Raw genomic sequence first — 15500 nt, 5'->3', positions numbered from 1 at the left:
CTGCTTCTTTCTGAGCCTCTCTTGCCTCTTTCTGCATTTCACGTGCTTCTTTCTGCACCTCTATTGCCTCTTTCGGAAGCTCTGTTAATTTTTCTGCACCCCTCCTGCCTCTTTCTGCATCCCTCGTCCCTATTTGTGCAATGTTCTTGCCTCTTTCTGCACCCTCTTCAATCTTTCTGCTCCACTTTTGCCTCTTTCTATACCTCTGTTGCTTCTTTCTGTACTTCTCTTGCTCTTTTTGTTCCTCTATTGCTTCTTTATGCACTCTTCTTACTTCTTTCTGCACCTATGTTGCTTCTTTCTCCACTTCTCTTGATTCTTTCTTCACTGTTCTTGCCTCTTTCTGCATCCCTCTTGCCACTTTGAGCACCTCTTTTGCTTCTTTCTGCACCTTATTTGCCTCTTTCTGCACCTCTGTAGCTTCTTTCTGAATTTCTCTTGCCTCTTTCTGCACCTCTGAGGCTTCTTTATGCCCTCCTCCTCCTTCTTTCTGTACCTCGTGTGCCTCCTTATGCACCTCTGTTGCCTCTTTCAGCACCTCTGTTGGGTCTTTCTGCACTTCTCGAGCTCCTTTCTGCACTTCACGTGTCTCTTTCTGCACTTCTCTTGCTTCTTTTTACACCTCTGTTGCTTCTTTCAACAATTCTCTTGCCTCTTTCTGCATTTCGTTTCCTTCTTTCTGCAACTTTCCTGCCTCTTTCTGTAATACTCTTCCCTCTTTATGCACCCCCTACCTTTTTCTGTATTCCTCTTGCCTGTTTTTGCACCTCTGTTGGTTCTTTCTGTACTTTTCCTACTTCTTTCTGCACCTCATGTGCCTCTTTCTGCACCCCTATTCCCTGTTTCTACAACTTTCCTGCCTATTTATGTACCTATCTTGCCTCTTTCTTTACCTCCGAGTTAGAGGTAGTTTTAATCCCCATGCCCTATTATGTACTAGGGCCTTATAGGGGAGGTCATGCCAATCACTGGGATACCCCAACTGATAGTATACCCTAGTGTATGTAGGTGTTTTAAACGTAAGCTAAGTGTCTTTCAGCATAGCACTGACTCAGGGCCTAGTTAGTCAAACAATGTCTCTTTGTGCATCTATGTTGGTTCTTTCTTCATTTCTCTTGCTTCCTCCTGCACCTTTCTTCCTCTTTCTTCATGTAGGAATAGTTAGAAATAAGCATTTAAAAACCTTAGAAATTCACTGAAAATACCATAGGTTTTAGAGACGTTATAATTAGAAATTATCATTTAAAAAACCTTTGAAATTTACTGAAAAAATCGTAGGTTTCAGGGACTTTCTATTTTATAAATTAGCATTTAAACAATCTTTGAAATTCACTGAAAAAACATAGGTTTCAGGGAAGTTACAGTAAGAAATTAGCATCTAAAAAACTTTGAAATTCACTAAAAAAGCACAGGTTTCAAGGACGTTATAGTTAGTTGGACATTTCACTCGTACAAAACCAGACAAATTGCCCAGTTATAGTTAGTTGAGCTAACTATAACTCGCGCCCCCGCAATGCACTGCTGATGATGTCACATGATACATCATTCATGACATGGTCAGTGACATCACTGATGACATCACCAATAACATCTAAAATGACATCACTGATGACATCACTGATGACACCATCCATGTGACAATCTGATGCACCTCCTCAGATCCTAATTTAACCTTTGATACACCCACTCTAAACTACAGACTATCATTTTCGAAACCATAGACATACCAATACCAGTTACTACATACCAACTCACTGATGCCTAGGTCTACACACTCATGTACTCATTCACCCATACAGTTACTTATACATGCAGTCACTCATCAATACAGCATTATCATTTGCACTCATACACCTATACAGACACTCACACCGCCATTCATCCATAGAGTTACTCACACACCTAGTCAGTCATACAAAGAATCAATCACACTCCCATGTACTCACCTATAGATTATTTGCACACCAACTCACTTATTCATACAGCTACTAACACATACTACTTACTCTCTTATACAATCATTGATACAAGCACCCACTCATCCATATAGCCACTCTCACTATCACTCACGCTCAAATATAGTGATTTATATACTCCAACACTCACATATACTGCCTTTCACATATGTAGTTACTCACACATGTACCATTGAGACATCCATTCACTCACCAACACACACATTCATACACTCACCCACCCATACAGCCCTTCACAGATGCTATCTTTAACACACATACCCAGTGAATCACCCACTCACACATCTATGCACAGAGTCACATACCTCCACCCACCCACAGAGACACTCAGGCACCCATACAGATACTCAGACAACCAATCAATAAACCTCATAGACACTCATGTAGCAACTTACCAACCCATGCAGCTGCTTATACACCAACAAACAGACTGATGCAGACATTCACACAGATTAGTCACTAACCCATACATTCAGTATAGCATGTTTAATCACTCACTTATACAGTCAGTCATGCACCTGCTAAATCATCCATTCAGACACTTATACACCCACTCATTCTTCAATACACCTTGGCATATATGTGAAACATATTTAAACTTTACAGAAACACACAGTCACTGGATGATTTCATTAGTGATGTCATTTGAGATGTCATCAGGGATGTCATCAGTGATGTCACTGACGATTTCATGAATGATTAAATATGTGACATCATCAGCAGTGCATTGCGGGACGCAGTTATAGTTAGCTCAACTAACTATAACTGCCGAATTTCTCTGGTTTTGTATGAGTGAAATGTCCAATTAACTATAACATCCCTGAAACCTGTGGTTTTTTTCAATGAATATATATATATATATATATATATAATCCACTGAAAAAAACCATAGGTTTCAGGGGTGTTATAGTTAGCTGGACATTTCACTCATACAAAACCATTAAAATTCCTCTGTTATAGTTAGTTGTACTAACTGTAACTCTTGCGCCCGCAATCCACTGGTGATGATATCACATATTACATCATTCATGACATGGTCAGTGACATCACTGATGACATCACTGCTGACATCTCAAATGACATAACTGATGACGTCATTGATGACATCATCCAGTGAATGTGGTTTGGGTTTTTATTTAAATAAGTATTATATATACACCAATCTGAATTCAAGAATCAGTGGATATATAAATATCTGGATGGAGGATTTAGTAGCAGTGTGATTTACTGGTTACTTGACTAATTTATAGTGTCTCACTAAATATATTAGATAGTGACTAAACTGTATGAATATCTCTATTACTTGGTCAGTTGTTGTATAAACTATTGCACCGGTTGGTTACTAGCTACGTGAAAGACTATATTAGTTATTAATTAGTTAACTGACTATTTGTATGGGAGAGTGAATGTGTGTGTGAATCGGCGGGGGATCTGTGACTGCCCAAAGATATGTGAACTGTTCATTCAGTAGGTATATGACTTTAAGACTACATGTTATAATAGTTGTTTCAGTGAGTGAATATCTTTATGGGTGGGGTGATGTGCAAATATATTTCTCAATAGTACATCTCCAACAAAAAATGAAAAGCAGTGTATGTGACAGTTGTTGTATATAAATAAGTGTTCATAAAACGTATTCATTGCATGTGTGACTAAATAGATAACTGTATACATGTAATAGTGATTTTATAACACACTAAGATTGAGTTACTATATATATGAATAAATGAAGTGGTGTTTCTATAAGGGTGTAGCTGACTAAATGTAAGTATAATCCATTGTTTGCATAAGTGAGTAGGATGACTGCATAAGTGAATAGGATGTGTGCTGGTGTATAATGTTGATATAAGTGTATAAGTATATTTGATAGTGTTCTATTGATCATTGACAGCATGTATGAGTGAATCTATAGGTAAGTGATTAGATGTGTGTGTAGCTCTAGGAATCACTAAGTGGGTTTAGATACTTATTTTGCTGTGTCAATGCATTTAAATATGGTACTCTGAGTTTTACAGTGAGTGATGAAAAGTTATCCTAGTGTATGATGAGGTGTATCTGATTGTCACGTGGATGATTTCATCAGTAAAAACCTCAGTAATGTCATTTGAGATGTCAGCAGTGATGTCATCAGTGATGTCACTGACCATGTCATGAATGATGTAATATGTGACATCATCACCAGTGGATTGCGGGTGTGAGAGTTACAGTTAGTAAAACTAACTATAACAGAGGAATTTCAATGGTTTTGTATGAGTGAAATGTCCAGCTAACTATAACACCCCTGAAACCTATGGTTTTTTCAGTGAATTTCAAAGGTTTTTTAAATGACAATTCCTAATTAAAATGTTGACCACTTCCCATATCTGCAACAGGAAACCAAATCGGCAATGCTACTTAAAAAAACAGGTAATAGTTCCACTTACCACTAACAAATCAACATCAACATTTACCTAGTGTAAAGCCATCGACTATGTACTTCGTGAATTACATCCAACTCGCACCCATATTTAAAGTGCAATATGTGATGGAGGTACTAATTAAACACTTCCAACACCCAAAAAAATCAAAATACCCAGCGCCACCGCCACTACAACTATCCCTGCTGACCCCTCCCCCTCTACTACCTCAGAGGCAGCGCAAAACAGGACAACGGACCTTCCCAAAATAATACATCCCCTCAACAGCACACTAGTTCAATGTTCAGAGATGTGGCAACCAGGTATGTAAAAGGGAAAGAACTAGCACATTAACAATAATGTACACAACGCCAAGACTACCGGTGAAATGCTATGCACAATTCACTACACAAGCCAAAAACTTTTCCGTATGTAGATATTCCATTGATACGTGCAGTGTACTGCACAGTGGATGCAACCATATTATCTCAGACACTGGGGAATATTTTGGTCATGTAGCTGTCTTACCCCCTTTGAAGCAGAAGCGGAGTGGGCTGGTCAAACGTACGCAACGTCAGCGTTAGACTATAAATAATTAGGCTACGCCTTGGGCATGGTTCACTTCTGCATAGAGAAGAGACTCCACCACAGTGAAGGTCCTCATACTGCCACGTGCTGCCGCCATGAGCACGTGCCTCCTCGATACAGGCCGATTGTGAACTCAGCGCCACAGCTCCGCAGACTGTATCGACTACTACCTTCGATCGACACTGCGGACAGCAGGGTTTACAACATGAATTCAACTTTGGATCTAAATTTTTCGTCAGTATCTGTCCTGAGTACTGCCTTCAATCTACACTGTGGTCTGTAGAATTGACAACTTGATACCAGTTGCGCATCAGCACTACAGAAAACATTGAATTCAGGCTTGATTTATTTAAAGCAGAGACAATTGTACTATGTCCTCAGATTTTGTTAAAGTTTGAACAATAGGAAATTCAGCCTTCATTTATTTAATTCAGAGACAATTGTACGATATGTCTTTAGATTTTGTTTACTTAAGTGACAAAAAGCATTCGTCCATGTCTGTGTCAACAACTGCCTTCAATCTATACTGTGAACAGCAGGGTTCACAACTTGAATTCAACTTTGGCTCTACATTTTTCGTCGGTATCTGTGCTGAGTACTGCCTTCAATCTACACTGCGGTCAGTAGAATTGACAACTTGATACCAGTTGCGCATCAGCATTACAGAAAACATTGAATTCAGTCTCGATATATTTAAAGCAGGGACAATTGTACTACGTCCTCAGATTTTGTTAATTTTGAACAGTAGGAAATTCAGCCTTTATTTATTTAATGCAGAGACAATTGTACTATATGTCTTCAGATTTTGTTCACATAAGTAACAAAAAACATTTGTCCATGTCTGTGTCAACTACTGCCTTCAATCTATACTGCGGACAGCAGGGTTCAGAACTTGAATTCAGCTTTCCACCTACACTGCGTACAGCATACAAGTTAGCCTTGATTTATGTAAGGCAGAGACAATTTTGTTAATGGATGCCACAAAAAACATTCCTCAATGTCTGTACTAAGTACTGCCTTCAAATGTACACTGCGGTCAACAGAGTTTATCAATTGATACTAGAAGCGGATTAGCACTACAAATAACATTGAATTCATTCTGGATTTATTCAAGGCAGAGACAATTCTATTTTGTCGTCAGATTTTGTTAACTGTGACATAAAAGTATTTGTCAATGTTTCTGTGGACTACTGCCGTACATGTACTCTGCGGACAGCAGGGTTCACAACTTGAATTCAACTTTCCATCTACACAACGGACAGTAGGGAATTCAGCCTTGATTTATGTAATGCAGAGACAATTCTACTGTATGTGTTCAGATTTTTTTTACATAAGTAACAAAGATCATTCATCGATATCTGTGCTGACAACTGCCTTCGATCTACACCTAGACTACTGAAAATTAGATCATCCTGGAATCAAGAAGGAACCTCTGCCAAGGAGAAGACTGAAGAGGAAGTACTGTCCTACTGTGTTGTTGTGGGCTGACCTGCAGTTGCTTTGCTGCCAAGGAGAGGGGAAGGACGTTGCTTTGTGCTGTGTTCCCTTGCTTGAAGAGATCTCCAGGGGCCTGAGTAGAGCTGGCTCCCTGTTAATAAGTCCCAGAAACAAAAAGACTTCACCCCAGCTTCCCCCTGAACTCTATTGAGCGAGTTCTGTCCTTCCTAGAGTGCTTGGTCCAGTTGTCATGCCTCTGGAAGTTGTACCTGTTCTTTGGGAAGCTGGACAAGGAGAAAGAAAGACAATCTGCAAATGTTCATGCATTGCTCGCTTGGGGAGCGCATCCCCGACAGTGAGAGGAAATTCCCGCCGCCGCAAAGATCGAGACCGTCGCAGCACCTGTTGCCACTGCAAGAGCTGACGCATCTTCCGCTGGCCGAACGCATCGGCCCGGTACAGGAAGATTCCTGTCACTGTGAACATCGTCGCAGAGCCTGTCATCGCTGGGTGAGATCGCCGCACCGCTTGCTTGCAGACCGCATCACGCCGCTGTGAACATCGTCGCAGAGCCATTGCATTGAGAGGCCGCGAGAGGAGAAGGTCGACGCTGCGCCATGCATCGCCGCCACACCTGAGACCGTCGTCATCACGAAGATCGTTGCATTGTGCCCTTACGAGACGCTTCCTACTGAACCTACGCACCGGAATCCATGCATGGTATCGCATCCTCCCCCATACAGACTGCATTCATCGCAACACACCCGCTGCGTCCAGCGGGGCAGTTGCATCGCCTCCCCAGGGTTTCAGGAGTGACGCATTACTTGTTTTTTAAGGCTGCAACTTCCATTTGGAATTTTTTTCGCATCTAAAGGTACTGTTGGCTAAACATGATGCAACTGTGGATTATTTTGACGCAAACACTAGAACTCTTTTAAAACAATATCCTTGAACTGTGTATGTTGGATTTTCGTTGTTTTGGCCTTGTGTAGTTTAGATGAAGATATTTTATTTTTCTAAACTGGTGTGGAGTCCATTTGTGGTGTTTTCACTGTGTTACTGTGAGTGTTAGTACAAATACTTTACACATTGCCTTTGATAAGCCTGTCTGCTCGTGTCAAGCTACGAAGGGGGGAGCAGGTGTTATCTAAAGAGTGTATCCCCCTTACCCTGACTAGAAGCAAGGGTCCCTATTTGGACATTGGTACCTACCTCTGCCAACTAGAGACCCCCAGATCTAACATTGGTGGTCAGCGGTGAGGATTTGAACTTGTATTTGTACTTGACTGTTGAATTGAAGGTCTTTAGTTGGCACATGTAGGTACTTGTGACAAATAGGGACCCTCTCCTCTAGTCAGTATAAGGTGATTACACTCCTAAAATAACCCCTGCTCACCCCCTTGGTAGCTTGGCACGAGCAGCAAGGCTTTATCTCAGAGGCGTATTAAGTTAAGCATTTGTGACCTATACAGTAACCCAGTGACAACACTACAAATGGACACCACACAAGGTTTTATATAAAAAATAAGTATACTTTTATATAGAGTTTCCACAAGAACAATAAACAACAAAAATAATCCACAGTACTATTAGATTTCAAGAGTTCTTGTTAAAAGGCTTAGTTCAAGGTTCTGTGCGAGTACATAGCCCGGTCTGGATACAGCGTTGTTGAAATAACACAGAGTCTAGCAAATCCAGTGGACTGCGTCGGTACGGGCCCACTCAAATGTACACAGACTCAGTCACAGTACCTTTTACTTGAGGCAGCCGGCACAGATGTGCGAGCCGGTTCTGGTGTTCGTCGCTGTGCAGAAAAGAAAGCGTTGCAGGATGCGTTGTCCCTCGATGCGGTGCAGGCAGTGGCCCGTTGACAGAGTTGGTGGATCCAAGGCATGCGTTGCAGGGCGAGATGGTGCTTCAATGCGGTGCTTGCAGCTTGCGGTGCGGTGACAGAGCCGGAGTTCGGGAGCTGGCGTCGATGAGTCCAGGCAGCGGTGCGAGTTGGGTGGTGCGTTGCAAAGCGTGCAAGGCGGTGCCCAACTCTGAACCATTCACAGGACTCTGCCTCTCTTTGCAACCCTCTTCCCTCTTGATGTACTCCTCTTGCCTCTTTCTGTACCTCTGTTGCTTCTTTCTGTTCTTTTGTTTCATTCTGCACCCCTCTTGCCTCTTTCTGCACCACTGTTCCTTCTTTATGCACTTCTTTTGTTTCTCTCTGCAATGCTCTTGCTGCTTTCTGCATCCATCTTGCATTTTTCTCTACCCCACTTCCCCCTTTCTGCATCTCTGTTGCTTCTTTATGCACTTTTCTGACTTCTTTCTGCACCTCTCTTGCTTCTTTCTGAACTACTCTTGCTTCTTTCTGCACCTCTGTTCCTTCTTGCTGCACTTCTTTTGCTTCTTTCTGCAACTCTCTTGCTTTTTTCTATTTCCCTCTTGCCTCTTTCTCCACCCCACTTCTCAGTTTCTGCATCTCTGTTCCTACTTTCTGCACCTCTTTTGTTTTTTTCAGCAACTCTATTTCTTCTCTCTGTACCCCCTTGCCTCTTTCTGCACCCTTCTTCCCTGTTTCTTCACCCCAGTTGCCTCTTTCTGCACCTCTATTCCTTCAGTCTACACTTACTTTGTGTCTTGCTGCACATCTTTTACTTTTTACTGAACCCCCCTCATGCCTCTTTCTGAATCCCTCTTCCCTCTTTCTTCACCCCAGTTGTCTCTTTCTCCACCTCAATTGCTTCTTTCTGCACTGCTCATGCTTCTTTCTGCATGTCCGTGTTTCTTTCTGCAACCCTCTGCCCTCAGTTTTCTTGCCTTGTTCTGCACCTCTGTTCCTTCTTCCTGCTCTTCTTGTGATTCATTCTGAACCTCTATTGCTTCTTTCTGTAACCCTGTTGCCACTTTCTCCACCCCTGTTTGCCCTTTTTGCATCTCGGTTGCTTCCTTCTGCACTCCTCTTGCTCTTTCTCCACCCCATCCCTTTTCTATACCTCTGTTGCTTCTTTTTGAACTTCTGTCCCTTCTTTCTGCAACTCTTGTGCCTCTTTCTGCACCCTCTTCCCTCTTTCGGTAACCCTCTTGCCTCTTTCTGCACCCCTGTTCCTTCCTTCAGCACTTCTTTTGTTTCTTTATGCAACTCTCTTGCTTCTATATGCACCCCTCTTCCTTCTTTCTGCACCTCTTGTGCCTCTTTTATACCCCACTTTCTGCACCCTCTTGCCTCTTTCATCACCTCTGTTCCTTCTTTATCCACTACTTTTGTTTCTTTCTGAAACTCTCTTCTTCGTTTCAGTATCCCTCTTGCCTCTTTCTCCACCCCAACTCTCCCTTTCTGCATCTCTGTTACTTTTTTAAGCACATCTCTTGATCCTTCCTGCACCTCTCTTTTTTTTTTTGCAGAGTAAGCATTGTGATAACAAAGCAATCGTATCATCATAATACATGAAACATAGTCATACATAGATAAGTAAATAAACAGCTGGAACAAAAGAAGATGCCATTATACTTTAAATCAATAAGTAAACAGATAGAGTATAAAGAAAAATTACAAAAGTATATACTCTTCCTTACCTAATCTATCAAAGGTCACCAACTTCGATAGAACTTCTTCATTGACCGTATGCCTCTGCCCTTAACTATAGCCATCTCTTTTTCTAAAATATCCCTTAATGCTGCTCACCATTAAAACGTTCTAGGAGGAGTTTTAGATATCCAAGCACGGGCAACACAAAGGCGTGTAGTTACAAGAATAAGTGATATTAGAGATCTTAGTCCAAGAGGTACATCTGCCTTATAACCAAGCATAATCTCTTTCTCTGTTAAGTAAAGATCAATGCTTAGACGATCAGCTATAATATCTTGAATCTCATTTCAGAAAATGGCCAAATCTGGGCAAGTAACAAACATATGTAAAATATCTGCAGCTATTATTCCACACTTAGCACATTTACATTTATCAATTGTATTTATATTAGCAAAATCTATCCATTTAGCTATACGTTCCGGTGTATAGTAAAGCATAAACATTGTCTTGAACTGTTGTAATTTGAGGTTAATAGAGTAAACCGAGCTATTCAAGTTCTCCATTGATTCTTCTATCTCAGACGAGTTAACAGCTTGGACCAGTATCCCAGTTCATTTGAGTGCTATCTTTGGGTTATCATCCTCCCAAGTTTGGGAAAGTATCTGATATGCTTTACTAATAGTCAATTTTGAGTCTGAATGCATATATTGCAATTGATCTGAGCCCATAGGTTGTTTTATCCCTTTAGATCCTAGTAGGTAATCGCTTAACTAACCAAATCCCTAAGCTGCAGATAACATATTTTTTGGGAGGCCAAATAATGTTTGCAGATCTAAAAACGGGCGGAACCCAGCAGTATTATACAAATGAGTGAGCTGTTTAATACCAAATCTATCCCAGGATTTAGCTACCGCATCATGAAACGCATCATGAAAAACATCAGGAAATAAAGGGATCCTTCCTGCACCTCTCTTGCTTCTTTCTGCATCCCTTGTGCCTCTCTCTGCAACCCTCTTCCCTCTTTCTGCACCTCTGTTACTTCTTTCTGTACTTCTTTAGTTTCTTTCTGCACTCCACTTGCCTCTTTCTGCACCTCTGTTCCTTCTTTCTGTACTTCTTTTGTTTCTTTCTGCCACTCTCTTGCTTCTTTATGTTTCCCTTTTGCCTCCTTTTCCATCCCACTTCCGTCTTTCTGAATCTCTGTAGCTTCTTTATGCACTTCTCTTTCTTCTTTCTGCACCTCTCTTGTTTCATTTTGCACCCCTTGTGCCTCTTTCTGCGATCTTCTACCCTCTTTCTGCACCCCTGTTGCTAATTCTGTACCTCTGCTGCTTCTTTCTTCACTTCTTTTGTTTCTTGCTGCACATCTCTTGCTTCTTTCTGTACCACCTGTGCTTCTTTCAGGACCTCGATCCCTTCTTTCTGTACCCCTCTTGCCTCTTTCTGCACCTCTGTTCCTTCTTTCTTCTCTTTTCTTTCTATCTGCACCTCTCTTGCTTCTTAATTTATACCTCCTCCCACTTTATCCACCCCTCTTCCCCCTTTTTGCATCTCAGTTGCTTGTTTCTGCATTTCTATTGCCTCTTTCTCCACCCCTCATCCCTCTTTCTGTACCTCTGTTGCTTCTATCTGCACTTCTCTTGCTTCTTTCTGCACCTCTGTTCCTTTTTTCTGTACCCATCTTCCCTCTTTCTACACCCCTCTTGCCTTTTTTGCACCTCTGTTCCTTCGTTCTGCACTTCTTTTGTTTCTGTTTGCAACTTTCTTGCTTCTTCCTGCACCCCTTGTGCTTCTTTCATACCCCTCTTTCTGCACCCCTCTTGCCTCTTTCTTCACCTCGGTTCCTTCTTTCTGCATCTCTGTTGTTTCTTTCTGTACTTTTCTTGCTTCTTTCTGCACCTCTCTTGCTTCTTCGTGCACCCCTCATGTATCTTTCTGCACCCCTCTTTCTTCTTTGTGCACCTCTGTTCCTTCCTTCTGCACTTCTTTTGTTTCTTTCTGCACTTCTTACTTCTTTCTGCACCCTTTCTGCCTCTTTCTGCATCCCTCTTACCTCTTTCTATACCTCTCTTTCTTCTTTCTGCACTTCTTGTGTTTCATTCTTCAGCTCTCTTGCTTCTTTCTGCAGCCCGTTGCCTCTTTCCTTACCCTTTTCCTTCTTTTTGCACCCCTCTTTCCTCTTTCTCTATCTCTGTTTCTTCTTTCAGCACTACTCTTGCTTCTTTCTACACCTCTCTTGCCTCTTTCTGCACAATTTGTACTTTTTTCCGCATCCCTGTTCCCTCTTTCTGCACCACTCTTGCCTCTTTCTGCACCTCTGTTCCTTCTTCCTGTTCTTCTTTTGTTTCTTTCTGCACCTCTCCTGCCAATTTCTCCACCCCAGTTCCCCGTTTTTACATCGCTGTTGCTTCTTTCTGCACTTCTCTTGCTTCTTTCTGCACCTCTATCCTTTCTTTCTGCAACCCTTGTGCCTCTTTTTGCATCTCTTTTCCCTCTTTATGCTCCCCTATTGCCTCTTTCTGCATCTCTGTTCCTTCTTTCTGTACTTCTTTTGTTTCTTTCCGGCACTCTCTTGCTTCCTTATGTCTCCCTATTGCCTCCTTCTCAACCCCACTTCCCCCTTTCTGCATCTCTGTTGCTTATTTATGTACTTCTTTTTGTTCTTTCTATACTTCTCTTGCTTCTTTATGCACCCCTCGTGCCACTTTCTGGACCCCTTTTCTATCTTCCTGCACTCATTTTGCCTTTTTTGCACCTCTGTTGCTACTTTCTGCACTTTTTTGTTTCTTTCTGTACCTGTCTTGCTTCTTTCTACAACCCTCTTGCCTCCTTCTCAACCCCATTTCCCCCTTTCTGCATCTCTGTTGCTTCTTTATGCACTTCTCTTGCTTCTTTCTTTACCTCTCTTGCTTCTTTCTGCACCCTTCCTGCCTCTCTCTCCACCCCTCTTCCCCCTTTTTTCATCTATGTGGCTTCTTTATGCACTTCGCTTGCCTCTTTCTTCACCCCTCATCTGTCTTTCTGCACCTTGGTTGCTTATTTCTGTACCTCTCTTGCTTCTTTCTGCCCCTTATGCCTCTTTCTGCATGCCTCTTGCCTCTTTTTCTAACCCTCTTGCATCTTTCTGCACCTCTGTTCCTTTGTCTGTACTTCTTTTGTTTCTTTCTCCACCTCTCTTCTTTCTGTAACCCTTTTACCTCTTTCTGCACCCCTCTTCCCACTTTTTGGACCCATCTTGCCTCTTTCTGCACCTCTGTTCATTCTTTCTGCTGTTTTTGTTTCTTTTTGCAGCCCCTTGCCTCTTTCTCCACCCCTCTTCCCTCTTTCTGCACCCGTTGCCTCTTTCTGCACCTCTGTTACTTCTTTCTGCACTTCTTTTGTTTTTTCTTTATATCTCTTGCTTCTTTCTGTACTTCTCTCACCTCTTTGTGTACTCAAATGGGAAGTGCAAGTGCTCCCTTTGACTGAGGTATATGTCTACTTGTATATGTATTCTCAAATGTGTTATGCATCTGAAGATGGTAGCTTTAAAAGTGGGTAGCTTCAAAAGTGGGTAGCATCTTCTATAGTTGGTTAAACGTTCTCAGTGCGGCTCTGTCAATCAGTTGCACAGGCAGACATGTCTTATATATATATGTGTTATAGAGCCCCTCAAATATACTATTGAATCCCATGTGCTCTCTATTATGAGCAGAAAGAAATACATAAACCTTTTTTTACACATATTTACAGAGTATACTGTTTGAATCACAGGTATTCAAGTATTTCTATGTTTATTTTTATGTTACATGTCACCCAGTAAGAGAAGAGACACGTATGCATACCTTGACATACTTGGTCAGACTTACAACAGTGATATGCTTAGGATTGCTGTTATATATTTGGTAGGTAGGCCTAACATTCTGAGCAGTCGATTAATAGTGAACCTTTAAGAGAAAAGTGAGGTTTAACACATCTTGGGAGAAGCATTAGTGATTACGCTACTTTGTTTGAGTATGTTGTAAGGTACAGTCAAAGTAGGCCTCTTTTTGCACCTCTGTAGGTTCTTTCTGCGCCTCGTTTCAGGGACGTTATAGCTAGTTGGACATTTCACTTATACAAAACCAAAGAAATGTGGTTGTTAAAGTTAGTTGAGCTAACTATAACTCATACCCCTGCAATGTACTGCTGATGACGTCACTTCATAACATCACTCATGACATGGTCAGTGACATCAATGATGACATCTCAAATGACTGAATGATGTCATCAGTGATGTTATTTCAGATGTCATCAGTGATCTCATCAGTGATGTCACTGGCCATGTCATGAGTGATATAATATGTGACGTCATCATCGTGTCATGAGTGATGTAATGTGTGACGTAATCAGCAGTGCATTGTGGGGGTGCAAATTATAGTTAGCTCAACTAACTATAACTGCTGAATTTCTCGGTTTTGTACGAGTGAAATGTCCAAATACCTATAACGTCCCTCAAACCTGTGTTTTTTTGAGAGAGTATATATTTGTATAGGGATCTTGATATCCAGCATTCACACTCCTTTACATCACACACTGTTCGTCATTGGCGCAGGAAGACAGCACTGAGCAGGCCAGAAAGACAGAAGCTTCCGTATTTCCTTTGGCAAATGACTTTTTATTCTTTTTAAAAGCATTTTCAAATTTCAGCAAAGTGCAAGTGCAATCATGGGAAAACAGACCAACGCATTTCTGCCAATGGCCTTCGTCAGGGTTGTCAGTAGGTAGTTATAGTTAAGACCTAGTTTCCATAGGAATAGCATTTTTGCGTTGTTTTACCAATCTGCATGAAATTTAGCCAAAAAAGTGTCATGGTGAGTGTTATTGATTGAGGAAGTTTGGTGGTTATCCGTGCAGTGGGGTCCGAGAATTTGAGATGGTGAAATAAGGATGCGTTTGTAATATTAATTCCCATAGGAAAATTTAGCAACCTCTACAGCCCAGAACTCTGAAAGGACGTAGAAAAATTTGACAGGTAGATATATTTCTGTTCAAGGAAGTGACTTCTGCTTATCTTGTGTAAATGCATTCAGTAGTTTTTGAGAAATGTAAGATTAAAATGATAGTGATATCTCTGGCCGCAGATATTTTGCAAAGGATCCGCAATGAATTGCGATTGCCAACAGGAATGCTCTGATTGGATGGATGCAACCTGAATAGAAAGTTGTAGCTGCCATTTTATCTATCGGGAATGGTTTCCGGGGCTGAAAATCTGTATGAAAGCCCACATAAGGGGTCAGGGTGGAAATACTCTGACCCCATGGTTGAAAAATGAAGGTGTTATTGACAGAAGTTATATGTCCAAAATTGATTTTTTATTTGCACACGATATTTGCAATGATGCCGTGACCGTCATCATGGACCTCTGTGTCAGATTGCTGGGACATTCTAACGATCAGCGTCATCGTGAATATTGGTGAATGTATATCAATAAATTATTAGTATGCATTGCTATAGAGATATTAATGAATGTTTTTATAGAGTTATTTTTATAGTGAGTTATCTACTGTGGTGTTTAGAATTAATTACATATTTATAATTTCTTTATGTCATGATGGCTATTGA

The sequence above is a fragment of the Lissotriton helveticus genome, chromosome 6 (assembly GCF_964261635.1).
Source record: "Lissotriton helveticus chromosome 6, aLisHel1.1, whole genome shotgun sequence".
Lineage (NCBI taxonomy): Eukaryota > Metazoa > Chordata > Amphibia > Caudata > Salamandridae > Lissotriton > Lissotriton helveticus.
The sequence above is the reverse complement of the archived record's forward strand: the minus strand, read 5'-3'. Positions refer to the sequence as shown.